Consider the following 26,948-nt stretch of genomic DNA (forward strand, 5'->3'; position numbering starts at 1 on the left):
AGGGAGAGGGGAAGAGGAAACCTGAGCGGAGAGAGGAGATGACCCGGGGGCTGTCAGGCCCCTCGGGGGGGGCGGGAAGCCGTGAGGTGGCACCGGGAAAGCAGAAGCATTCGGTGCCATTTTTACCTCAGATGAATGCTTCTGGATGGCAAACCCCCATTCAAAAGGGCGGGGATCCAGTAAATGCGTAAAGTTAGATGCCACTTTCCTAAATTACATGGGTTTTTTACTTCAGATTTGCTAGGCCCGGGGGGTTTCACACTAGAGGGAGAAGTTGATTAAGGCGACGTTCGAGGTGTGAGCAATCACCACTGTGAGCTCACGAAGACAACTGAGATTTCAGGAGAGAGGGAAGAGAAAAAACAGTGCACATAATTCAAAAGGGGGGGGGAATAGGTAGAGCCAAGAACTGTCAGTCATTCCAGCCTCTATTCCCAGAAAAGTATTGAAGCAAATAATCACACATCTTTTAAGTACATGGTAGCTAATGAAGTGGTAAGTTACAGCCAACATGGATTTGTCAAGAAACTCACATCAAGCCCAACTCATCCCGTGCTGTGACAGTACAACGGGCCTTGGGATGGGACTAGCGGTAGATCTGTTACGGCGTTACTTAAGTAAGGCTTTTGACGCCATCTCAGAGAACTCTTAATTGAGCGAGCAAAAGACATACCGTAATGAAATGACTCTCCAGTGGTGCAAAATTACATCAGCAATGCTTCACTGTGAAAACCAGCAGGATATAGCAAATACACTTCCTTGGAGGCGGGTATGTCCTGAGCTTGGTACCAAGTCTAATTACATGAATGACAGAGCGCAGTTTACGTTGATTGGATTTGCCAACAATGCCAAACTGGCAGAGCTGGAAGCACGTTGCAGTACAAGAAAAGAATTCAAAGTGTTCCTTGACAAACTGGTTGCAGAAAGAGGATGCGATTGGATCAATGCAAGTGCCAACTTCGACGTTGAAGTAGGAAAATAACAATTGCCCAGTTACAAGACTGGGAACAGATGAATAAACACCAGGTCTTCAGAAAAGGGGCTGGGGATTGGAGTAGATCACAAACTGAACGTGAGTCAACAGTGTCACGCTGCTGCGTAAACAGCTGCAGTACAGAGAGATGTGTAAACAGAAGTGTCATATCGAAGAAACTCTCCTTGTATGTTATACTGGTAAAGCCTCAGCTGTAATGCCATGTTCAGATTTGGGCTCTGCATTTCAAGAAAAAAAATCTTTCAAAAAAGTCCCAATAGAAGGGAGTACAGCAAAGAGAAAAAAAAAAAAAAAATCCAAATTTTTAAGACATGACCCTAATTGGAAATAGAAACGCTTGAGGTTTTTTTTAGTCTAGAGAAGAAAAGACTACAGGGAGAAAAATACACTGTTCGCTAAACCCACTGCAGAGAGAGCAAAAATTAACAGTTTCAAACTGCACTGGAAGAAATTTAGGTTAGACATTAGGAAAAGTTTTACTATGATATGGATAAATAAAGCTGGCATATATTCTCTTGAGGGTTTTGGAAACTTCATTAATATTTTTTAAGACTAAGTTAAATATCCATAAGAGAAGATTAGAAGCACTTGACTCTGCTGTGAAGTAATGGAGGCAGACGAGGCAATCATTGTTTTCAGCATCATTTCCTGTAACTGCAGTTACTATCCAGAGATCTGTTCTGATCCTAGGTTTTTGGGGTTTTTTTCTGATAGAAATGAATCCCAGGGATATTTAAACATTTAATGTGTTGGTGTGATCTTACGCACAGGTGTAGATATCCCCTTCGGGAGTCTTTGTCTTGTTACATTCTGTATAGCTGCGTGGCAACATATGTCATGCGCTCAGCTAATTTGCTAATTTATAAACTTCATATATCACTATAAATTCCACATTTAAAAACAACGTGTTTGTTAGCGCTCATGTAACTAGTGTGAATCAAGGCTTTTGCTTTTGTTTGGGTTTTTTTTTCATGGTACCAGAGATTAATTTTCTCCACAATCCATTACATTTTGGGGGTTCTCTGGGGCTTGCCAGTTAGGAGAAGGCAGTGTGAATGGTTTATGTTATGGGACTGAGACCCACCAAACTCATCTCATTAGAGATGACTAAAAGGCCATTAAATAGGCCAATTTTTAATCTCCACTGAGTTAGACTGGATTCAAACTGATAGCCCACAGGCAAAAGGCTATGAATTTCATTAACAGTACCCTAAAGCACTCAGTCCCCTAATGAGTGCTAATGTTATTCTTCTGAGAATTAAGCTTGTTTTCTGAAAAGATGCATTTATAAAATCAAGTTCTGATACTTTGGAGCATGTATGGGCAGTTTCCCACTGCTCTTCAACACAAGAACTTTATAATAATCTCGTGCAATCCACAGATTTGGACAAGATTCTTGGTCATGCGTGCTCCATGATAGCCCATACACAAACAATAAAACCAGGAAAAAGCAAATATTAATACTAAGCCCATGTTTCTTGCTGAGTATCATCTATTTTATTGTACCCAATTCTTTTAAGGTCATCACACTTACTTCGATATCTTTTGTCCCCTAGCAGATAGTTTTGAAGCAACAGCAGTTCTGGCTTCAATTCTGCAATTAATAGTTGAAGGAAACCACCGAATTCTATTAAATCATTACCTTGTAGAAGAAGATGCAGTGTTTTATTACATTTCACTTCTCTTTGTGAACAAGTAAAATGGTCAGCGTAAGGAAATCCGAACTTTAGTTCTAATGCTGCCAAATCTCACGATCTTATTAGGAGTTTAAAGATATCTAGCACGTTGATAATGCCTCACCTTAACTACTGGAGCTAAAAGGCCCAATTCCATAAGCAGTAGTGAACACTCTAAAAATTGTTTATGATCCACACAGTCTGCGCATCCAGAGAAAAATCCACATTTGGTGTGAATTCACGGAGCACATAACTGCAACTTTTCATCAAAATGGCAGCACGGCAAAAAGACTATGTCAGGTTGTGTCAGAACTCTTGTTTTCATTTCTAATTCTACCAGCTTTGCCACTTAGGTTTATAGTATGTGAAAAGCAGTAGACGATCTTAAAGGCTGCATGTTGGATTAAGAAGACCTGAGAAATACACACAAAATGACGCAAAATGGGGACAGGCACGTTAGGACCAGCCTCCAGTGAGGCACTCTAAGATCAGGGAAAGAACGTGTGTGGCCAGTAACAGACCAGACGAGACGATTCTTGAAAATTAAGCCAGGTATTGGGCAGCTGGCTTTTTGTTTCCAGGAATTCTGGCTGTGTCCTGTATTACTTCTCCACCGATGCAGACGAGGCCTAGTCACGGTTACAACGGCATTTGAAAAACCTCTGGAGAGAAGGCTGATACCTCTTGGTCTTCAAAATGGTTATAAAAAACTTACACCTAGGCAGGTTCTTTCATGTGAGCAGCAAAATACGATTAACTGAAACCAATTTAGGAACTGTTTCTTCATATAAACATTTTTGTAGCTGAAGCTGCAGAGGGAGAGATGGAGCGGGTCTAAGCTGAAGCATTTTGAATGAAAGAAGATTGCAAATGCCTCCTTGTAACACACACACGGCAAAAATCCCAAATGCCTGGAGGGAAAAACTTTTTAATGATAATTTCTTACATTTATATAGCACCTTTTATTCCCTAGGACCCCAAGCACTTCATTAACTCTATGCAAAAAGCTTCACCATGGAAATATAGCCGCTATATGCATCATTCTTTGAAAATTTCATTTTCAGTTGACACATTTCTTCCAATAACAAAATATTCTGCTTATCCTGTATACAGCAACCAAAACAACAACAGATAAAAGATGAAATTATGTAGGTTTGAGTTGTAGAACAAATTAAGCCTGTATGAGTTTCAAAATAGTAATGCACTTGTGTAATGGATGGGTTGCATTTACCCCATCTGTTTCCCCTCTCCTCTTTCTGCTTTGATCTCACCTTTATGCCATGGCCTTTGGTAGAAAATTTTTTCTCCCATAACATTTTTCAAAATTGAAATGATCCTCGACGTCTGAATTTCAGACAAAAATGGTGTTTATAGGGAAAAGGAGTACCTTTTATTAAATCCACTAATAGAAAAAGTAGAGGTTTTGAGTACCCAAGACATAGTGCCTTTTTTTTTTTTTAAGATGATTGTTTTCATAAAATACCTCTACCTATAAGGTTTGTCTTGTCTTTGCCCTTAGCCCCTCGTAACTACAAAAACAAGGCCTCAGAGACACGATATGAAAGCTATCCGTGTGTTAGCGCTCAACTCGCCAGAGTTTTTCTTTTCATCCTACAGAGGTGTTGCCAGTTTCTTGGCCTTTCTTACAAAGACACAGTACTCATTTCACTGACGTCAACAAATTTAGGCACTCAACATACTGGTTGTTTCAACAAACAGTAATTAACATTATTTCCACTGAAATTTTAGAAGAACTAATAACAGAATGAATTGGAGCAGTTTGATTTATTTCAACCTTGTAAATTGAAAGAGGAAAAATGACTTTTCCTAACTTTTTTGTTGCTGTTTGAGCTGTTGATTCGTGTTTTGTTGGCTTGCTTGTTTCACGGGCTCTTTTGAAATACAGTTGTCAGCGTTAATTAAAGGGGATTGTCTAGTCTGTTTTTCAGACAGAACAAAAAATGTATTTTATTTATAATCTAGATTTAGTCTCTGCTATAAATCAAGATAGTCTGGTCACAGAATCATAGAGTCGTCCTCTGTATGGTCTATGATGTGGTCATCTTCGTTGGTATCAGTTAAACTTCTAGAATTGCCAGTAAAACAGTAAGAGGGCAGTAGGTGAATTTGTACGCCATTAAAACCTGTGGCTCTCTCAATGGTAACCCCAAGGTAAGGTTAGTCCTGAAATAAAATAGTTTTGCAATGGAAGGCTATTTAGAAACTCTTCCTAGGGGAACACTACTGCTTGCCGCCGTTCATTGCCTTTAGAACTGCTGCACCGCTGCAAGTGTTTTGAATCTCCCAGCTAGGAAAAGATTTCCCACGTGACGTACCAAAGACAACTGGCACGCTCTGGTTTCCCATTGCTAGGCTTCCGTCTGCAGGCAGCAGACGCAAATCCCCGCTCTGCGGCTCGGACCCGCTCCTCTCGGCCAGGCCTGCGCTACGGTCACAAACCAGCTTTTGTCAGGAGGGTGGCAGGTCCCTACCCCGCCTCCCACGGCTGCCCCCTGCTTCCCGTCTCACCAGGACGGAATGTCGCCGTCACCTGCCACAGCTCAGAGTGTCACCATCATCTGCTGCGGCTCAGAGTGTCACCGTCACCTCCCACGGCTCAGAGAGGAGCAGCGGCTGGGGCAGCACCGTCTGCCTGGCACACGAGGCACCGTTCTTGGCTGGTCCTCAGGTACCACCATAATAAACATTATCAATTAACAAATCCTGGATTAATTATCAGTAGTAATTTATTAACCGTGGTCTTTATGCTTATTTTCTTTTGTCTTGCATTATTCTAATTCACCCCACATTGAAAAGATGATCGTTAAGTCTACATCTTTGTTCCCTTCAGGAGGACCTGACATCTCTCTTCTCATGTCTGAGTTACTGAGCTCAAGTCTGGCAGAATTCGAAGCGCACAAGAAAGCGGATTAGCGTAGGAAAATACCACCATATATTATAGCACTGACCTTCTTAAAAACAACAATGTATTGCCTTGGAGGGTTGCCATTTGCATCACACACAGGAAGTATTAATATATGAAAATACGCTACAAGCAACAAACCCGTAACAAATTTCTTCCTGAGTCTGTTGATGAATTATAATTGAGTGGGAGAAGAAGAAAGCTGTGGCAATAAACTGGCCTTCAGCAGATGATGGGAAGGACCTAGATATAATAGGTATAAATTACCATAGCTCTGCTTAGCCCAGTCTGATAATTCAGGTCGCATTACAGCACCAAAGTGACACACAGACAGAAGATAAGAGAAAATCATTTCAAGTTCCCCGTTTCAGGTGTCGCACTGGCAACCTTGGCGTATCCCTGCAGAGGACAGGGCAGAAGAGTCCGGCTCCTACTGCTATCAGCCATGTGCCTGAGCCTCGCCATGACTGTCCTACGCTGGCAAGCTGTCACCAAGGAGAAGGAAACGGCACTGGACCAGCAGAGGGCCACGTTCTGGTCTCCTCCAAGTTGTGTCACACCCCGCTTCTCCCTACACCCACCTCTGGGACTAGCACCAGGGTCACACCCACAGCTACAGCACGTCTTTGAGAGCTGAGCAACGTGGGGAATTAGTGACAATAATCATTTCAGGCACGCTTCTTCTCCAAATTGGTGACTTCTGTGTGTCCTGGTGAGGGACACAGGTAGCACAACATGGAGAAAGTCACCTCCCTCAGCCAAACACCATTTCAACACCCTCACCTCAGGAAAAGGTTTTGGCAGCCAGCCCCCGCCATTTCTGTACATCAAAGGCCAGATGGAAGTCAGGACAAAGGTCCAAGTGAAGACATCCTCACCAAAAACCTTTGTGTTTAGAAGCGAGTGCCGTATGTTTTAGCAGCACTTGAAAAATGAACAGCATCTCTCAGTTGTCAACGTCATTGCCGGTGCGTAACTACATACTAGGCAGGGTTTCAAACTCCTGCCTTTTCCCCACAGCTTCCTACTGCCCAGTAGGCAACTGCTACGTCAGTAATTGTGATTTCTTTCGTTAAGGCAGGTGGACGTACATGCTCCTGTCCTTATGCTTGACACAAACAATTATGTAAATCTTTATTATCGTTTGTTTGTAAAGCACCAGAGGATTGTGTACGGGAAGATATAATAATCATATTTAAAGAAGTAAAGAAAGTAAAAAAAAAAAAGTGCTTTATTACTATTAATGTGGAAGCACTGAGGAGCTTATTTTGTGTTTAGGTGAGATCACAGCAGCAGAAAGTCTGTTTGATATGCCATACCTTCTGTTTGTTTCTTAATTGTAAGAAGTTTGGTTTTGATCAAGACAATTAATTATGAATATAGCCGAGTTTGCCAACATCAGAGATAAAGCTTAAAAAAAACTACAAAAGCTTTTTTAGAGTATATTGCACTGTATAGATAAGTATATATCTTCAGGGTATGAAAACAGACATCTTTGTAATTGAATCCTGAAAAGGAGGAGGAAAAAAGCTTATATATATAACTGTGATAGTTTTACACAGTCTTAGAGTTAATACACAGTTTTGAAATATTATTTATCAGCTTCAGGGGTTGCACAGAATATGGCATGGTAGGTTGACGAAAGTGAAAAGAGCAAGTTACAGCCTAGGGTTATTACACTGCCAGGTTTGTTCCCCAGTAACTTTTTTCTTTCCAAGCTCCCTGCCAGTCCCTCTCTACGCCAACAGAGGGGAAGCATCTCCTCGCTCCTTGGCTTGGCCACGTCCATTGCCCCTCATCTGCCAAGAAGTACCGCCAGTGCAATGATCAAAGCTATAGTAATGTAACTTTTGCTTCTCTGTTGTTCATCCAGTATTTCCAGATCACATCCCGCCTAAACTCTCAGATGAATTATTTTGAACAGCAGTTCATTTGCCCCTATCCTGTTCAGGAAACACTGTCTTATCTTTGGGATTTGCAGGCAGATCTTGCATTATACTACTACTGCTTTTGGTGTGAAGCTCATAGGAACACAAAATGTCTCATTATAAGCTCAGTGAAATAGCTGCGAAGACTTTAATGAGCTTTCAACCAGTCTCAAAGAAAGAAAAATCTAGCACTAATTTTCCTTGTAATAGAAATCTACATATTTAAAATAACTGTAAAATAATTATTTCAGTATCCTGGAATGCATGCTGAGCAGAGGTTTCTCAGACAAAAGAAAGAATGAAGAAACGCAGAAGAACGCTCAAGTTCACTTTTAAGATTTGTCCCAGTTTCACAGCCCTTGGCTCTGGTTTCCCACAGCATGTTCATAGGTCAGTGTGTGGAAATGGACTCAGGTAAGGCTTTGGAAGTGTATTTTTAGCAGATAATTCATAGGGTAAAAATGGGGTATCTGTCAAACCAGAAATAGCAGAGTAGTCTCAATCTGGGAATTTCAGCAGAAGCAGGTACGTCTGAACACTCCCAGGAAGCACTCTATCTATCTACTAGTGTATCAGATGTGTCTCTGTAATTCCGTCCCAAGCATATTAAAATTCCTTTTTAAGAAGCTATGTGTGAATTTTCATTGAAATATACCTCTGGCTTTGAGTTACAATGTTTATATTCTGCTTTAAAACGGCAGAACAGATTTTACTTACTCTGCGCAAAAGAGAATCCTGATTTTGAATCTTAACAGGAGCCAGATAATGGTGGTTTAATATTTCATGTGGACGTCTTCATCAGCAAGTCATTTAACCCAATCGATGTAAGACAGAGTACTTTTTGAAGTATCCCATTTACAAATAAGCAATAACCATGTTTTTGTCACATTTTATCAATTATGCTTTCTAAAAGGGGAAGATGTCATCACTTTTGTGATAGTACATTAGGAAGCACAGCTTTTCACGATGACTGTTAAAATGGCACATGCTGGGGAAAACAGTGCTTATTAGGATTAATTTAAGACAATGGGTACTCACTGAACATGAATTATATACAATCACTTCCATCATTAATGCGTTATAGTTTATCTCATCCTTTAAAAAGAAATAATTATACTGAGATTTTTTTTTTTCCTGACAGAATTTAAATCCCAGCCCTAAGGAAGGAGAGCAGTGGCTCGAGGCATGAGCAAGACAGCGCAGCAGGCAGTTCAGGCCAGCAAGGGCCACAAGGAACGGTAACAGTCATAGAATCATAGAATGTTTTGGGTTGGAAGGGACCCCTAGAGGTCATCTAGTCCAACCCCCCTGCAGGGAGCAGGGACACGGCTAACCACATCAGGTTGCTCACAGCCCTGTCCAACCTGGCCTTGAATGTTTCCAGGGATGGGGCCTCCACCACCTCTCTGGGCAACCCGTTCCAGTGTTTCACCACCCTCACTGTTAAGAATTTCTTCCTTATATCTAGTCTAAACCTACCCTGGTTTAGTTTAAAGCCATTACCCCTTGTCCTGTCACAGCTGGCCCTACTAAAAAGATTTTCCCCATCTTTCCTATGGGCCCCCTTTAGGTACTGAAAGGCCGCAATCAGGTCTCCCCGCAGCCTTCTCTTCTCCAGGCTGAACAAGCCCACTCCCTCAGCCTGTCCTCATAGGAGAGGTGCTCCAGCCCCCGGATCATTTTTGTGGCCCTCCTCTGGCCCCGCTCCAACACTTCCATGTCCTTCTTGTGCTGAGGGCTCCAGAGCTGGACGCAGTACTCTAGGTGAGGTCTCACCAGAGCAGAGTAGAGGGGCAGAATCACCTCCCTCGACCTGCTGGCCACGCTTTTCCCGATGCAGCCCAGAGTATGGTTGGCCTTCCTTTCAGGAGTTTTTCCGAGCAAAATTAATGATGCCCTACTCTCAAAGCTTGTGTTGATCGAACAGCTCTCCGGCATGCTGAGAGCAGAGAGGCTGAAAATGCCATCTGAGAGGACGTAACTGCTTTTGCTGTGCAGAACCCACCCATAGGAGATCATGGTGCTTCATGGTAGTTCAGGGGGCTGGTACCTGGTGTTAGCAAGAGGGCAGGGCTGGAAATGATGGTGAACCTTCAGGACACAGAGCCACTGTTTCTAACCCCAGGCAAACATTGGCCTTGGCCCTTTTGTATTCCTCCCGCTGAATGGAAAGGGTCATTGTAAAGCACAGCTCGGGGGGAACAGCTAGCAGAAGAACCCTTGAATGCAGAGATGCTGGCAATCAAGGTGTCTGCAGAGGGGCTGCCACTACATGCTGCGTTAGGTCTCCAGGTCTCTTAGGCACATCCGCATGGCACAGCAAATGAGGCACATCTATCCCACAACATCAGCAGAACACCACGTGAGGCCTTTCTGGTACTCGTGTGACATTTATACCACATACAACCTGCAACCGACACACCCCCACCTTGATGTAAAAAGCCTCACGATGACACCCTTCCGATCTCGCCGCAGCAGCCTGTTGATCCCTTCCCTGGATAGCTAGCACCTCTCTGGACCCTTGGTCTATTCTGGGATGATGCACTCAGGCCGTCACTTCAGAAACAGACTCTGTAATGCTCTCCTTTTGCTTTGCAGACAATATGGAGGAAGGTGTCAGCTTGGCCTCCTCCCAAGCATGGAGGAAGACTGGCTGTGAGAAGGCCAAAGCATTTGCAGATGGCAGCCCAGGGCCAAGGAGACGATGAGGGCACGTCACTGTAAACCAGAGGGCTGCATGGCCAGATGGCGCTGAGCAGGTCCGGGCAGGTACAGCACACGTACAGGTGCAGAGCTGTAGCGTCAGGGCCAAGCCATATGGCTCTGTTGGACAGGCATGGGGGTGCTCCAGGGACAGGCGCTGAGGAGTGGAGATGGCCCAGGCTATATGGGGGGGAACAGAGGAGGCTTCGGAGGAATCGCCCCCCAGCATCCTAGCTGGAGCACTCCCAGGGAGCCCCAGAGCACACACGGTGCTCAGGCGACGGAGCCTTGATGGTAGCACAGGAGCACTTCTGCAGGACAGAAGGACAACGCTAGCTGGCCTCCCTGCATTTGGCAGTCCTATCTTTCTGAGTGGGATGAGGATATTTTACTTGCAGGGAGGCTGACTGAACAAATCCCATTTCCCAGTATGAGCAGGAAAATTAAATGGCTTGGGGAGTTCCCCACTGCTTATTTGGAAATGCCATGTGAGTGATTGCCTATGCACCTAAAAGGAAAAATAACCTAATATAAAATGTAGTATGTATCAATGTCAACTGCAATGCATCCTAACCATGGGATCCTTTCTTCCAAAGGTCATATGTTTTTCAAAAATATGCCTTTGAGGCAGTGAATGAAAAAATCTCACGTTCTGTGTTGCATTTAATTTAGAAATTACAATTTATTTATTTATTTATTTTACACTGGGATGGGTTTGAAAAGAGACTATGGAAATAGAACTATCACGAAAGAGCTTGTAGAAGAATCCAAATTTTCTCCTTATTTTTTATTTTACTTCAGTGGAACTGTAAGTGTAAGAGGGCTACCTTGGTCCAGATTTGATCATTCTCTTCTAGAGCCTGGGAGACTTGCAGAAGGAAAGCTCGTGCTTTACATTCTGCTTTATGGGAATATTATTTCAATTTTCATTTTACTGTTACTTAAAAGCACTAGAAGTTCCTGCAGCTGTTTGGTCACATAACAACAGGCAGACTCTAATTTCTCATGCATGGCACCCAGCATGGTGTATCAGAAAAAAGGCCCCAAACCTGCTCCTGCATTCTAATAAGTGCGTGTGTCACTTTGTAGGAGATCAGAACCCTGTCCAAAATCTGCAAACTCTAATAGAACAACAGTTGCCAAATGACAAAACCTATCAGAAGAAACAGAGTAAAAAGGCACGTCTTTGTTTCTGATCTTCACAGCTTCAGTACTGGCAAGAGAAATGTCAAGGTTTCCAAAATAAAGCCAGTTAACCACTGCAACCATTATTAAATATAAACAAGGACATAAAAATAGAGACGATGGAAGCCAGGATATGAACATTTGAAACAGTAGCTATGTATACAATTACGGTTTTGTTAATGTCATCTGCTCCCGGGGCTGTGCAGCTCCACTGGCTGCAGCTGTGCTGGGGAGAAAGGCATAGACCTCTGGGGCCTAGAGCATCGAACCAGCAACGGGGAATCCCAACGGGCAAACGGCCATGCAGCGATGCTGTGGTGTGGTGGGAGGAGAAAAGGGACTGCAGAGAGGTGCAGCTTCTTCCCCTTTACTGTGGCGCAGGGCACGCATTACACAAGGAAGCAGCACGAGTACCTTCACTGTCCTCCTCCCCAGTAACCCTCCTCATCTCAGTAAAGGCAAGCAAGCAAAGTTTGTGACAGCAGCTAGTGGTTTTAAAGGCTCGTAGCCAGAAAAGAATGGATCGATCTATTCTGCCACTGTGGCAATAAGACAACATGCACTGGCATCCTAAACCAGGTAAAATCACCTGGAAGATGATATAAAACTGAGAACTTAACGGGCATTAGTTAGCGTGTTAAAAATATCACCATTTTTCTTGCACAGACACAGCTGGGGAATAAATACACTGCTCAGCATTGATCATCCATATGACATGGCAAATGAAGATGGCGTATTCCTAAGTAAGAATTATGGTCTTGTCTGTACACAAAAACTGCATCCATTTAATTTAATCAGTAAAGAAATGGATGCAGCACAGCCAACATGTAGACAAAATGCAGGGGGTAAAATGACATTGTATTCTATTCAGGACTTACAGTTTTAGCAGCCTTGTTTTCTGCAGGTACAATGCTGGCATTTTTTGTCTGAGCACACCATATAACGATCAAGATTCTGGATGTGAGGAAGAAGGGGGACAAGACTGTGATCCATGACCCCCTGGACTCCATGTTGGTCTGTCAGGGGACTGCTAAAAGAAGTCAAACAGGATTGTTCATCTGCAGAATTGCACTGAGCTGCTATCCAAGACGTGGCCATTATTGGACCATTCCTGGTACTTCAGTTATACAAAATAAATACACTAAAATAATTAATTGATGTCATTAAACTACTGTGGCGTTGAACATATATTGCACTTGAACATAATGAATGTTGACAATTCATCATTTCAGGTTTTATGATAATACCTCTGCGATAAATATTTCTACAAATTCTAAAAGTCAGATGTAAGAAGAAGTCTGCACACTATAAACTGCCACAAAACCGAAGACTTGTCAAAACAAAATGAGCTATAAAAACAATAATATTCAGGCAACGTCACTCTCATTAAACACCTAATGATGCCACAGGCATATTAGTGGGGAAATGCTCATGAGGATCATGAGGAATTAGGAAAAAAAAAATAAAAAAATAAAAACCCTGCCCCTAAAACCGCTTGCCAAGCTGTTTGTACATTCTGCCGCAGGCAGTTTCTTGAAAAAGATGGAGACGTGAATGGAGGCAGTCAGTGACTATTAGGTGCTGATGATGGTGAGGGCAAGCAGGAGAACTGATGCTAGAGATTAAGGGCTGCATTTTGCTTTCAGTTATGTCTCGCATGTCTCAACATTTCATAGTATTTAAATGAATCTGTTACATAAGGCATTTCTCCTGTCTACGCTGCTCAGCAGCCATATTCTCCTTTCTGGTATGGATTGTCTTGGGAAACTTGCCAAGCTGTGACAGAGCAGCGCATAAAAGGAAATCATGCTCATAAGCTGGGGGTGGGGAGAACTGCAGGTGAACAGATTCAGTGCAGCAACACATATAGAGTCTCCTGTCCCAAAAATTCCAGGTTTAAATGAAATGGGAGCCGGAACACTTCTTTAAAAAATGTGCACGGGGCTGCTAGAGACCCCAAACCAACCCAGTCATTTGTTCCAGGGAGGGTGTGAGCACAGCGCGGCAGAATTGCTCAACACTGCACTGGCGGCTGCTGCTTTAGCAGATTGGAAGAATGAACAAGTATTTCCTCTTAAAATGCTAGAAAAGGCCCATCCAGTTTTGGAGCCCATTCCTGCCAGATGCTGAACACCGCCCTTACACTTAGGAAGAATCTGGGCCTTTTAATTAAAGACAGAGGGAAACGAGGGTGGACCCAGCCTCTTGTAGGAGTAAGCTATTACCTGCCTGCCAGGACCTGCCCGAAAGGTCTGGCACTTCCTACAGAATTCAGTGAATGCACTCATTGTTGTTAATAGGCATTATTTTATTTATTAATAGCCAAGCTCTCAGGTAGTTGTTGGCTTTTCATCTCTAGACCTCAAAGTGCTTTACAAAGGAGATCATTATCAACAAAGGAACACAGACATCTGCATTTGGGCTTTGGCATGGAAAGAGCGTCTCAGTTCACCTGTAAAGTAGATGTGCCAGTTGAGCTTTACTCTGGCCACCTGCCTTGGAAACAATCTCCAAATCTTAAATGACGGGGGGCAGAGGGGGGCTTTTCAGCTGAAGTTCAGTAATGCAAACATCTACAGGGGATTAGTCAATCCTGCGCAATGCTGCTTGTGGCTGGAAGATGTGGAGGTCTAGGAGACTCCACCTGAAGTCTACGACACTGGAGCAACCTCCAGGTGTCTCCAGATCAGACTCATTACTACAAGGTACTGCTGTGGATTACAGCACTGAGCACTTTTAATTGCTCCGTCCCTGAAGACAAGATTTACTGTCCTTTCGCCATCTTCACTTGTTATAGTAAAAGACAGGTGAAGAAATGTGCTTGGGCTGATAAATTTTTTGGCAGTTTTGCACTGCACACAGACTAGGATTTTTCATCTTAATGACCTGCAGCTGAAACAGATGTTTTGCTTTAGTGTTTTAAAGCACTTCACAAAACTTAACACTAATTTATTCTTTCACAGTGCAGGGAAAAAAAGATGTTTGATATCGTTACTCACATAACAGAACAATGTGAAAAATGGAAACAGATGTTTCTCATTTAAGCATGAATAAGAAGGAAGTGAAAGAAAAAAGATGATGTAGTAGTCGTGATTAAGAGAAATATGATGGCTTGGTTAAGTCAAGACAATTTCTTATGGATCTCCAGTCAGTCCTGAAAGATCTTTCTAACAACTTGGTCCCTGATTCAGCAAGCACATGGAAGTGCTTAACTCCAGCTGTGGAGGTTGTCTCACATGCTTCATTTATAATATTTTTAAAAGCTGTATAACCAAATGAATGCTTTACAGTTAGGAGTTGAGGGATCAACGGCATTGTTCCTGTAGACAGTAAAACACTGACTGTTTTCACAAACTACAGACATCTACATTTGAATATCAGAATAGAAATAAAGTCAAACTGAAAATACATTGTTTCCTGAAACGCGAAGAAGCGCTTTGATTTTACTACAGCACAGACAGAGCATTGTGAGACCCAGTAGCAGCAACCAGGGACCCGTTAGGTGCTCCCCGCTGAGAGCCCCAGCTTCCCCCCAGGGGTGCAGCACCCAGCAGGGGGGACCGGCTCTGCTTTGGCAACTGCCTCTCAGCTCTCCCTGTCCCGGCAAAAGAAAAGGTCCGACTTCGGCTACAGGGCCTTTCCCAGCAAAAAATCTTTTGGAAACCTCCAGTGAGGCAGGTCTCACCCAGGGAAACTCAACCCTTTACCAATTCACCACCGACTGAACCTGGGGGAAGGGGTGTATGTAACGTGCCCCAATATTTCTGTGTCTGGCAGGATTTGGATGCAGACCAAAGAACCCACCTCTCGTACTTTTTGTCTTAAGCCTGCCTCAGAAGGTGAAGGGTCCAAACAGGCTGGTGTAGACCATCAGGCTTAGACAAAATTGTTCCCCTTCTTCCTTCCCTCCCTCTCGAGTAAAGCCTAGGCCAGGGGATGTGTCCGTGCCCCAGAGCCACCCCCACAGCTTCCACAGGCCTCCGAGGTGCTCTAGGGCTCGCCCGTATGGAAGGCAGGACAGCCCTACCCTGCCAACACAGAGATTTTCCCCACTGCAGGAGAATCCTCCCGGCCGTTCCATCTCACTGAGAGCCTGCTCAGACAGTTTTCACTCTTTGTTACCCCCAGGAAAATGATGCTCTCTCCAGCCTCACTGAATTATTTTTGGTCCATCTGCACCAGCATGTTCTACCCTTTCCAGAGCAACCGAGCCCCAACTGTCAGAAGTGTAGCTACTCCCGATGTTCTAAACAAGGAGGAAAGGCAAAAGAAATATTCATATTCCCCATGGATTACAGCACTGTTAAAAAAAAAAAAAAATCCCTTTGCTTCCAGATTGTACTTACCTACTAGGAACCATTGGGCAGAAATATAGAGCAGCATAAAATTCCTTTCACAGAGGAATTTTTAGACGGAAAAATTGAAAACTAAGCTTCAAATCCTCTTGTTTGAGTTTTAAGGACAACACTTCAGTTCCAGGAACCTGTCGCTTTCTACTCAGCATTTTTAATATGAAAATAATGTTTCTGAAATTGCCACTGATTTCAGCATAGTTGCTGAGAGAAATTTGGCCCTGTATGCAGTCCACAAGCTGTGCATGCAGAATTAATAATCTCGTTAACATTACTATATGCAAATGCTCCCAGGATGCAAAGAGAGATTTGTATTTCAGATTAATATTTTATGTGAATTTTTTGTGTACATGATAAATGAATAAATGGAGGTACACAAGGGGACATGCAGAACATGTGCATCATGTGTGAGAACTGCATTAATTCTTAAATGTTTGCAATGGCCACAAGATGGTTAAGGAACAAAAAAGATATATTGTTGTAATTACAAAGGAGGAGAGAATAAGAGAAGAAAAATGAGAGATCAAGGGAGCTGTTTCATGTTACAGTTTCTCCAGCTGCAGAGCAGGCTTGAGAGGTTCTCCGAGCCCTCCTGCCCCCATCCTTTCCACCCTATGCACCTTCCCCTGGCTGCAGATTACCATCCCTTTAATTTTGCCAATTCAACCATTTGCATGTTCAAGCTTTAAACCAGCTCTTAATTACAACATGGAATCACACCCTTCCTCTACTTGGTCTCTCATTCATTTTCAGCTGCTATATGACAGGGGGCAATACCATATAAAATCTCAGCACTAATACGGTGCCATGGACACGAAAAGAGGCACACCAGGGAGACTGAGAACAGGCCTCAGAATTCGGGGGTTAAAAAGGAGAGTTATTTGGAGAGAACCGTCACTGGTTCCCCACTGCGTCAGCTTCTGAGTCACCCCCTTCCCCACCTCTCCAGTCATCCTTATTCCATTGAAGTTTTCTTGCTACTTTGGAATGACATGGAGCGCTCTCACGCTTTCACTATAAGAAATGTAATATTGTATTTGTCCAAAAACCTACATGAGTAAAAGAAGATCCCTGAGGGGATATTATTAACTGCCTGCTACTTATCATTGATGGTTATTCTCTGAGACAACTCTCCTGTTTAATCTTTATGCTCTTGACAATAACCCTTCTCTCTTTTTGATCAAGTGTTTAATTTTCTTGAAAGATTTTCTCTGACTTTAGTTATTATTGAAGGGGATTTTAATTTTACCCCAACTCTTTAATGGCTAAATCTTGCATATCCACTATTTCAAATAGGGGTATTTCAGTTACTCTAAGTAAATAGTTCAAGGATTTGGTCTTGATAGGTAGCTGGAAAATTTCAAATCAAAACAAAATTGAAACTGCAGTTTCTTTTCCACTTCAGAATAGAGTTTTTAGTCTCCCTGAGTGACCTGTCAGTGTATTGGAATAAGAAATGGATACTGCTAGACTGCTACAGAGCATACTCCCATGTCAGCAGAGTTTCATCAGCATGAGTGGCAGCCCTGTATGTGAAATCAGTTAGCTGGTTACTTCATCTGCAGCTGATCAAAGATAAAAAAGACAAAAAAGACAAACAAAGGAAAGTGGTGATGTAGAATGTATTCTTACTTTTCTAGTCTCCATGGACAATATTATTGCTAAATTTCCTCTAATTGTTTATAGTAGAACTTTAAAGCATAACAGGAGAGAAAAATAAAGAAAAAAACAGTAGAGGTTCAGCAAAGAGCAATGTGTAGAAACCTTTGAAACCTGCTTGCTTTCCCTTCTCACAACCATCCTCAATCCTTCCCCATCGTCGCTGTGTCTCCACAGCCCAGTGAAAGTCCAGATCATGGGTAAATATCTAATAATATAATGGTTACATTTAGAGGGGCCATAGAGCAGGGCAAGATTGCACCATAGGACTGAGAGGTCCTTTTGGGAGGCTTGTTTTGTTTTGGCATACTGGGCACTCCCATTTCCAGTGACCTTGTTGTTCACGATAATTACAAGTTTACAACAGTCTCCTGTTCCCAGAGCCAATAAATTATGAGATTGGGCCCATGATTTTGCAACAGTAGCCTGTATTCCCAATATTGGCTTATTGTCTTTGCTTGCCCAATCTGAATGCGCGTGAGTGAAAGTGCAGAGCCTCTGTCTGCTCCCTCCCGCGCAGCTGCTCTCCTTCCCTCGTTCCCAGGTTCCAAATGGGAAGGAGCTTGGCACAACTTTCTTACAGCCTGAAGCAAGACGGTCATTCGCTCATCTTCCTCGCCCCTTTCCCACAATAATCCATCCTCACGGCTACCCTCCCTCCCAGCACGGACTTGCTCACAGGATGCAATCAGAGAGGTGCCAGGAGCTGCGTGGGAAACAGCTGCTCCACGACCAGGAATTCAGGTGAGGAAAAAGACTGAGTGAAAGGGAGTAGGGCCAAATGCCTACTTAGCAGACACTAGAATACGCAGATCTAAATCTATACAACTGAGCCTTAAGTTTCCCCATCTGTAAAAACAATGCTGAAATACTTAGAATCATAGAATCATAGAATCACTTTGGTTGGAAAAGACCTTTAAGATCATCGAGTCCAACTGTTAACCTAACCCTGCCATCCCACCACTAAACCATGGCCCTAAGCACCTCATCGATCCTTCTTTTAAATACCTCCAGGGATGGGGACTCCATCACCTCCCTGGGCAGCCCATTCCAGAGCCTGACAACCCTTTTGGTGAAGAAGTTTTTCCTAATGTCTAGAATGACTTCCTTATTTCTCAAGGAAGTCACTAGGGTTAATAAATCAATTGATGCTTACATAACAACATATTGTCAGAAAAATCTTTCCCCTAAATTGACATGTTTTCAAATATTTCGGTTGATGACAGAAATTAATTTTACAAACAGGTACAACACAGACTATGAACAGTGGCTAATAACCTCAGGATCATCCCCTTAAGATTAATCTAATATTGCAAAATCTTTCAGAGTGAGTATTTATTTCCCCTGTTGCATTTTTGTTGAGGCAGTTGGACTCAGCCAGCCTCATTTGCTTTCTCAGCATCTGATGCCAGAGTACACAAGCAGTACGGGTGGAAAGAACGCAGCAAGAGAGAGATGTAATCACCAAAGAAATGGAGCAACAGACTTAAAAAGAGCATGATTCTCACAGCAGGTCAGCTGAAGTGGCAGCTGTGCATTTCTGGGCTAGTACCAAGTGTCCACTGCCACCTTGCAGGAGCCTTGTGGCTCTCAATTTTATCCCCATGGACCGAAAGACAAAAATATTTGCTAATAGTACCATTGCCTTTCAGAAAGTACTGGTTCAGTCCCAGCATAGGACAAACTTTCTCCAGTACTTCATTTTTCTAATCTCTAAGGCTCAAACAAGAGATGTGTGGAGAATCTTTCTATGCTGCCCTTCACACTTGCATTCAAATCTTCCCTGCTTAATGAGCCATGGGCTGTTGCTCTGAAACAGAGGACATTAACAGTTCAGAAAAAATAAACCCCTGCAGATTAATCACCTGGCTTCTTCATGGGCCCAATTCCAATCAGCAGTGTGAAAGCAGAGTCTCTATATACACAGCCTGACTGATAAGCATATTAGCTGATCGCTATGTTTGGCTTTGTCAAGCATATAGCATAAGAGTCTTATTTTGTTGTTTATTTCAAATGAATACCAGAGGTCTCCAAATGTCACTGTATTCACAGACACTAACAACTGCGCAGCCATTACATGATTCTCTTAGCATTCCCCCCTTCTCTCTGCCAGTGAAATACCTATTTCATGCTTCTTGATTTTTAAAGTGAATGTTTTATTGCTTTCTGAACAGCACTTAACTACTAGGTATCACTTCTGAGTCCACCGTGCAAAGACAAGGATCTCAATTCATCTTGAGAACTACACTTTCCTAGAAACTGGCCACTGACTAATGATATTGCTGCTCCTTGGTAAACCACTAATAGTTTTATTGTTACTTAGCCTGACCACTCCATCTTAGCACAGGAGAGATAGCATGAAAAGGAAACAGGGTTAAGTGTTGGCCAAAAGGATGGCAAACCCACCAAAAGCCCTTTGCCAAACGTTGAACATAGCACAGGCAGGACACAGTGCTTAATTTTCTGGAAACAGAGAGAAAGGAAACAGCCGAACAACCAGTTGTGCTGTCAGCACAATCTCCCCCATCCTACAGCAAAGTAAGCTCAGAAAAGACAAATGGGATATGGCATTAAACAGTTAAACAGACCTGAACTGCTCCAATTTATGTAATGACAATACCCTCCCACCACCATAACCCACCTCTTCACCCCTGCCCGCCCCAGCTCTCCATGGTTCGGAAGACTTTTTGAACAGAGTGATTCTAGCATAACATGAAGGAAATACCAACTCTTATCTTTTGATCATTTCTTATTCATCTCCTTTCTCTTGTTGGGTCACATCTCAGTCCCACTGAACTCCTGATTTAGCCTATTAGCAGGGAACGGTGAACCCCCGTCCTCATTTCTTTCCTTCACATACCTACTAGCTTGTTTCCCATGTTTCCATTTTTATAGCCCTTGGAGGCTACAGGAGCGTGCTGCTTTGATTGCCTTTACCTTATCCTTCCTATAGGTCATGCAGGTCAGTGGCATACCTGGAGTAAACCGGGACTGTTATTTCAACCGTCAGTCACGCTTCAGCTGGAAGGCAGAGTCCCGTTAGCAGGAAGATTGAAGTACTGCAGAGCAAAGCTGAGGACAGTAGTGTCTTTGATGGCAACTGTGTGCTTCAGCTCCCGCCTGTTAACAGGTATCCATGGGCACCGCTGTTCCCCTGGCTCTGGTTCCCTTTGATCGTGTTGTGCTGCTATTGGAGCATTTCAGTAAGCAGGGCCCAGAGCGGGGTGTACGTGCCCCTGTGACCATGCACCACAGGCTAGATCCTCCACAGATGAAAAGTAAAAAAAAGTTGTGGCGTTTTCCTGAGCTGAGGATTTGGCCCGATACTCTTAATGGCCATCAAGCCGGGCCTCATCAGGCAAGATGCTGAGCAGCGTTTGGCTAAGACCAGTGTGAATGGTGATACTCTTAATGTTCCTCTGCTATCAAGCCGGGCCTCATCAGGCAAGACACTGAGCAGCGTTTGGCTAAGACCAGTGTGAATGGCGTACACCCAACACCACAGATTCCCCAAAAACGGTCCTTTACAAAGAACCACCTGGACGCTACAAAATGAGCCATGTGCGGAGACACCACAAATACAACGGCGCTTCAAACTGGGCATCTTTGTAGACCTTCAGCCTGCGCTGGGGTCACAAGCCCAGCATTCGGGCACGTTAACTCATTACTTCTTCAAAGAGGCAAAAGCACCACCGAGAGGGATGCAAACATGTTTGCTTTATGATGACGCATAAAGAATCTGCCTGGAGTCTCCCAAACAAGCCTTCCCTTTCCTTTAGTGGCATGCGAACAGTGCACACTACATGCTTTAAATGGGATTCAAGTCACTTTTTTCATTACTACTAGAGCAGGTACTGCTGGAGATAAAAGCAACTGTCTCAGAAGAGCAGGTATGACATCTGGTACATCGCGCCAAAAATAAATCTTTAACTTCCTCTCATACCTGCCAAACCTGCTCCCAGGAAATAAACCTGGGAAATATTACAAATACACACTCCTCTCTGATTTCAAAGGAAGAACTGACCTATTTTTTCTCTGCCCGTTTTAAACATTTCCTATGACAAGATCAGTTTGCTAAAACAATGGGCTATGTTTGGAATAACCACAATCATAAAAGAAAATTGCATGCATACGAAAAAGGCAAGTGGCCTGATGTTTGCACTGGAGGTAATTCACGCTAATACCGCTATTTATAGTGCAGCAGCACCTTGGGGACCCAGTCATGCTCGGCACACCTACTTGGTAAGCACTATACAAACATGAAATCTGATAGTCTCTCCCCTGTAGTACACTCATACTTGTGATTTATGGAAACTGGTTGTGTAATGCCATATAATTTGGGAGTGGTCCTTTGTTAAATTATTTTCTCTGGTCATATTCGTGTAGTAAGTGTTTTCCATATCCTTTCAATAGCTGGCCTGGCTTACAAGAAGACAAGAGATTTGCGTATTGGTGAAGATGACCTACTTAAATCAGGAACAATTAAAGACCCAGTTCCTATTTACAGGCTTGACTAAGGAACCACACACACACAAAAAAAAAAATCAAATTGAAGAAGCCAGGAAATGTCTCTCAGTGCTACAGTTCTGGTCATATGGGAGGGTCTATGGGGTGGATCAAAAAAGGAAGTGCTTGTGATTCATTATTAGCAATGTAAATAGGACACATTTGGAGGCTGTCACCATCCTGATCGCTCATCTGCTTTTATTAGTCCTCATTCTTTATTCTTATTGTCTTTGGTTTTCTGCGCTTGTCGTTAAAGTTAGTTATGTTATAGGCATCTGTTTAGCATACTCTATATGAAAATGCAAATAGAGATGAAAAACAGTAAAATAAATATATGCAGCTTCCATGTCATGTATATATTTGACTGTAGCATGTCAAATACAAAAGAATTGTTTATCACTTCGAAAGTCTGCTTATTCATTATGTACATTACTTTTTTACCAGCAGATGGCAGTTTACCATTATTTTAAATAGGTTCTTTTGTTAATATCAGATGGTTTAAAGTTCTAAGCGGTTGGTAAAAAGCCATGAGCTCATTTCAAGGTTAATTTTTAATTCAGTTTCCTCTGCATCATCCCCTCTAGAAAAAGTAATCAGAACTGAGCTATTTCAGTTTACAGTCCTGCTGTTGACCAAAACTAAACATTATCTATATAGTTACCTGACAGCAAGTTCATCCTGCACCACTGGGTATTATATCCAGCCTCACACACTCGCTGCTGCTACCAGCCCCCTGAGGCACACTTCAGACTCCCTAATTCCCAGTCTGCGCTTGGGGAGTTGCACACAACATTATTAACACTAGTAGCAGGGGCAACACGAAGGATGTGCCTGTGTACAAAAGGGCCAGTGGTTTATTTACTGCTGCGTTGCTTGGGCGCCATCTGAATTTTAAGGTAGCAAAGAGTTAAAACTACCATCCGGGCAATGCTGCGCTGCCTCCTGCACCGCAGCTGAGGAGGACGAAGGGCGCAGGGAGTCTGTGCCAGGAGATGCAGCCTGCCGGGCGCTTTCAGAAATCCTGCTGCTACCCAAGGCCATCCTTTAACCCAGTCAGAGGCACAGCTATGAGACCATCTCCCCTGACCTAACACAGGGCTGAGAATGAGAGCTTCCCTAGCGAAAAACTCCAGTAGGGAGCACAATCAAAATGAAGGGATGGGTTTGTCGGCCCAATGCTGCTTAAACGCCTGGGCACAGATTTACCCTACCCCAGGCATCACCAGACACGTGCAGCCCTCACAGGCACAGCAGTGCCATCCACATCCTAAAACCTGGCACTGGGGAGAGACTCACACACCCAGAGCCTCACTCTCCACTGCCCCTGTGGTGACACTGCTCAGTCTGCGTGAGCCCATCTTCCCTTCCTGCCCCCACAACCCTCCCTTTGTGTCAATACCGGCATTCAGGCCGACCCGATGAGGCAACACAGTAGCTCACAGTTGGATTTGTTCCCTCATCCAACTCTGCCACCCACCACAGCACACAAATGCTCCTTTTGGCAGCCTCAGCCGCAGAGATTTTTGCTGGATTAAAGCAATCACGTGACCCCCGGCTTCTCACAGGAGCGGCACCAAAACGGCAACAAAGAGCAGAACTCCTCTCACCTTACCCCACAGGCACGCCAGCTCGGCCTTCCATCTGTGATGGTATTTTAGGCACAGATCCATCTCTGCCGACTCTCCAGGCACTGAGCACGACGGTGGGTTGAAACAGACTGCGCGGAGAGCGGGAAGGAGGAAGGGGCTTCCCTCACCTGCCCACAGCCCGGGGACAGACCGGTTTTGTGGCTGGGCTGGGATTTTGTTCAATTGGGTTTTTTTATTTCGCTTACACGGCAAACTCCCCTTTCCCTAGGGCTGCACAGGTCCTTTCAAGTCCTGCAACTTTTGAATTTGTGTTCCTTGTATTCTCACACTGAAGTGGCAAACGAGAGATCCAGAGATCATTTTGTTTCTGTTAAAGAACTAAACAAAGCTAAACGTTCCAAAACAAAGAGTACTGACACACACCAGTCTGTAACCTATCTTGGGAACACGGCGTTTTCTTTTACAAGCAGTCCCACATAGCCTCTTTTTAATGATCTGCAGAGAGACTGAGAAATTCACCAGTGGTATTAAATTAGAAGCTGAAAACAACAGAGAGCGCAGATGCGTTATACAAATGGGCAGAGGGAGATGAAAAACATGGGAAGGAGAAAGGAAATGTGACAACATTTGGGAAAAACAGGAGGGCATTACAGTGTGGGGAACAATAGGACACATGTATGCATGGTATCAGGTGCAGATTGACCAGGGGAGATCAAAAATGTGCCAAGGGGAACAGTTCAGCAGTAGGGGGGAGAGACTGACCAACAGGTCTTTCCTCTTGAATGCTGAAGATTCCCAAACATGTGAGACGCCAGGTACCCATCCTGGTGAAGCCCTCATGGGCAGAGCTGTGCTTAGAAAATAACACTGATACAGTTCCAACAGCCTTTTGTTGGAACAAATGGCAAATGGAATATTTATGAATCACAAAATGACTTCTTAGCCTTCGATAGTTCCCAACCAATCATCTAGCCAGAAAATACACGCTGATCAACCTCTCTTCCTTGTGTGGGCAACTGCATGAGCAAAGCAGACATCCTAGTGAACCTGACACCACCCCATCAACTTTTGTTTCCATCTGAGAAGTACTTTAAATAACATTCAAAGTAGGCTTAACATCAGTTATTACTCTGTTTGATTATTGCATTCCTGAGATAATGGATTTCAAAATTGTATTTTCCAGTTGAAGATTAAAGAGCTACTTCTAGGTTTCCTACCTTCTTTAATAAAGTAAGATTCAATCTAGTCTCAAAAGTAGAACATTAATATAGAGGAGATTTGCTGTCATCTTAGCAAGCGTTAGCAGCAATCATTTAGCATTCCCATTGCTTTCCCACCCAAACCTCACTTACTCGTGATGAGAAGCAAACTGGGTTCCTTATACTGACACACCACCTTCATTTTGCAGATACCTACCACTGTTGGACCCAGCTTTTCCGCTCTGCTTGACAGAGCAAAAGCAGGTTTGTGCCTCAGGGCAAAAAGAGAGCAGCTTTTCACGCCTGTGATGAACAGGTACTTCCCGGCCTTCTGAGCAGGCCGCTCGCCCTCCAGGGAGGTTGCTGCAAACAGGGGAGAACACCACTGGCCCACCACACGGCCAACATGCAAGCAGCATCTCAGCACATTTGATGCTGTGGTATATGCTTGCCTTTCAAAAACACCACACGTTCCTTCGTAGTGCAAGACAAGAAGGGATCCTTTCAATTGCCAGATCATGCACATCAGCAAGCAGTGGAAGTCTATTTAGCTAGCCCTGCATTTCTTGTATACGCACCGTCACCTTCATACTGCAGGCACAGAGCCCCAGCACTTGCCTATGACTACAGCATACGTCCCCAGAAACAGGGATGGAGGGAAGAAGGAAGAGACCAGACCTATCTCTTGGCAAGATGCAGAGCCAAGAACAGATTAGCTCCTGGCCCTGCTGCTGGAGAAAACAGAGGGAAAATCCCACATCCTGATGAGAATCTGGGGCAAAAGTACGCTCCATGAATTTTTTCTGAGATACGGCATTGCCTAAATCAGGTCTAATTGCCACACAGTACATGATGGAGAATCTCTTAATTCCCCCAGAATCTGTCCCAAAGGCTGAGCACCCATAGCCGCTTCATAATCTTGTGCACCAAGTCGTATTAAAAGTTAAATCAGCACCAGGAGTCAGCCTAGGTTTGCCACTCTATGAACGTGCACCCCACTGTGAGGAAGGAAGAGTTGCAATCTGAGCCTAAAAACCAGGGTGCACATTCCCCCCCACCTCTTGCCCCCAGCTTTATGCCAAAAGCAGAACAGCAACCAGGTGACTTATCTGCTATCAGCACCTTCTATTGTTCTAAGTATCCCATCAGGGCACAGAGAAGCCATGATGCTGAAGAACTGCATCATCTCACTTTGCACCAGATTTTCCACCTCCCTCTGTGACTTACTATGCCAAAATCTTTGCCATTTGAGTGATACGGAAAGCAGGAGACGAAGGCTCAAAAGCTGCAGTTTTGCCTAGGATATGCAGCTAACGTCTAATCAGAAATTAGTATTTGTGAGCTATGTTCCTCTACTATAATTTGTTCTGCCCCAAAGTATCACTACAGCGTCACTCAGAAGAAGGGTTGAGGTGGAGCCTCTTAAGTGAGAAACACAGCAGAGTACCATGTAGGGAGCAGAAGCAGACTGGAGGCTGACAGCACTTGGCTCTACAGAGACGCCGGCCTGCAGGACAAGGACAGAGGAGCCCACAGACAGGAGAGCTTCAGGACATTAAATACCTGGTGGCTGAGAGCTGGTGCAGCTGCAGCAACCAAGAAGGGTTTGTCTTCATCTGCTGAGCAGGGCTGTGGGCTTCTTCCCGGTGGAGGCGGACGTGGGTGGGTCACGTGCAGCCGTGTCCCTGGAGTCCAGCTTCCTGCAGCGTGCTCTGCAGAGGGCAGCAGCTCAGTCAGCGCAGGAACTGAAGCCAGTGAAAAAACACCCGCTTGTCTCACAACACGCCTCACTGTGAGGATGTCACAACATCTCTGCCCTTGCCTCTTGGTTTCTGGGTAGAACTAAGTCCGAGAAACGAGTGTCTCGAACCTGGCACCACACAATGGAGCTTCCAAATAACTGGATGCTTAAAAAAACCCTGTGCTACAATGCATATAATAAAGTTGGGAATCAAACATACGGCAGAAATTCAGGATTTGAGTGTGTGTGTAAAGGAGGCCCCATCCCATCAGAAGCCAGTCTATGATTAAAACCGGGAACAAAGCAAGGCCTGAGCACCTACAGAGCAGAGAATACCCTCAAGTAAAGCAAACAGCTGAAACAAAAAGAACCATTAAGAGCCAAATCCCCCTTCACCTCCTAGTAGTATGTAAACACATAAAGGCCAAATTTAGGCAGAACTGTTGGTTTTTTTGCAGTGAGTTTTCTCCGACTCAAAACTTGTGGTTTTAGT

At 43.9% G+C, this 26,948-nt stretch overlaps 1 protein-coding gene across 1 annotated transcript in view; it reads right to left on the reverse strand.

The window, feature by feature from the left end:
• Positions 1 to 26,350, reverse strand: part of ZNF644 (zinc finger protein 644) — a 77,302-nt gene extending 50,952 nt beyond the window's left edge. Inside the window, exon 1 of the mRNA XM_035900921.1 lies at positions 26,278 to 26,350. The gene's annotated coding sequence lies outside the window, so the exon portion shown is untranslated. The remainder of the gene's footprint in view (positions 1 to 26,277) is intronic.
• Between the last annotated feature and the right edge of the window lie 598 nt (positions 26,351 to 26,948).

This window comes from Egretta garzetta, unplaced genomic scaffold, assembly GCF_000687185.1.
Source record: "Egretta garzetta isolate BGI_Z169 unplaced genomic scaffold, ASM68718v1 scaffold568, whole genome shotgun sequence".
Classification (NCBI taxonomy): domain Eukaryota; kingdom Metazoa; phylum Chordata; class Aves; order Pelecaniformes; family Ardeidae; genus Egretta; species Egretta garzetta.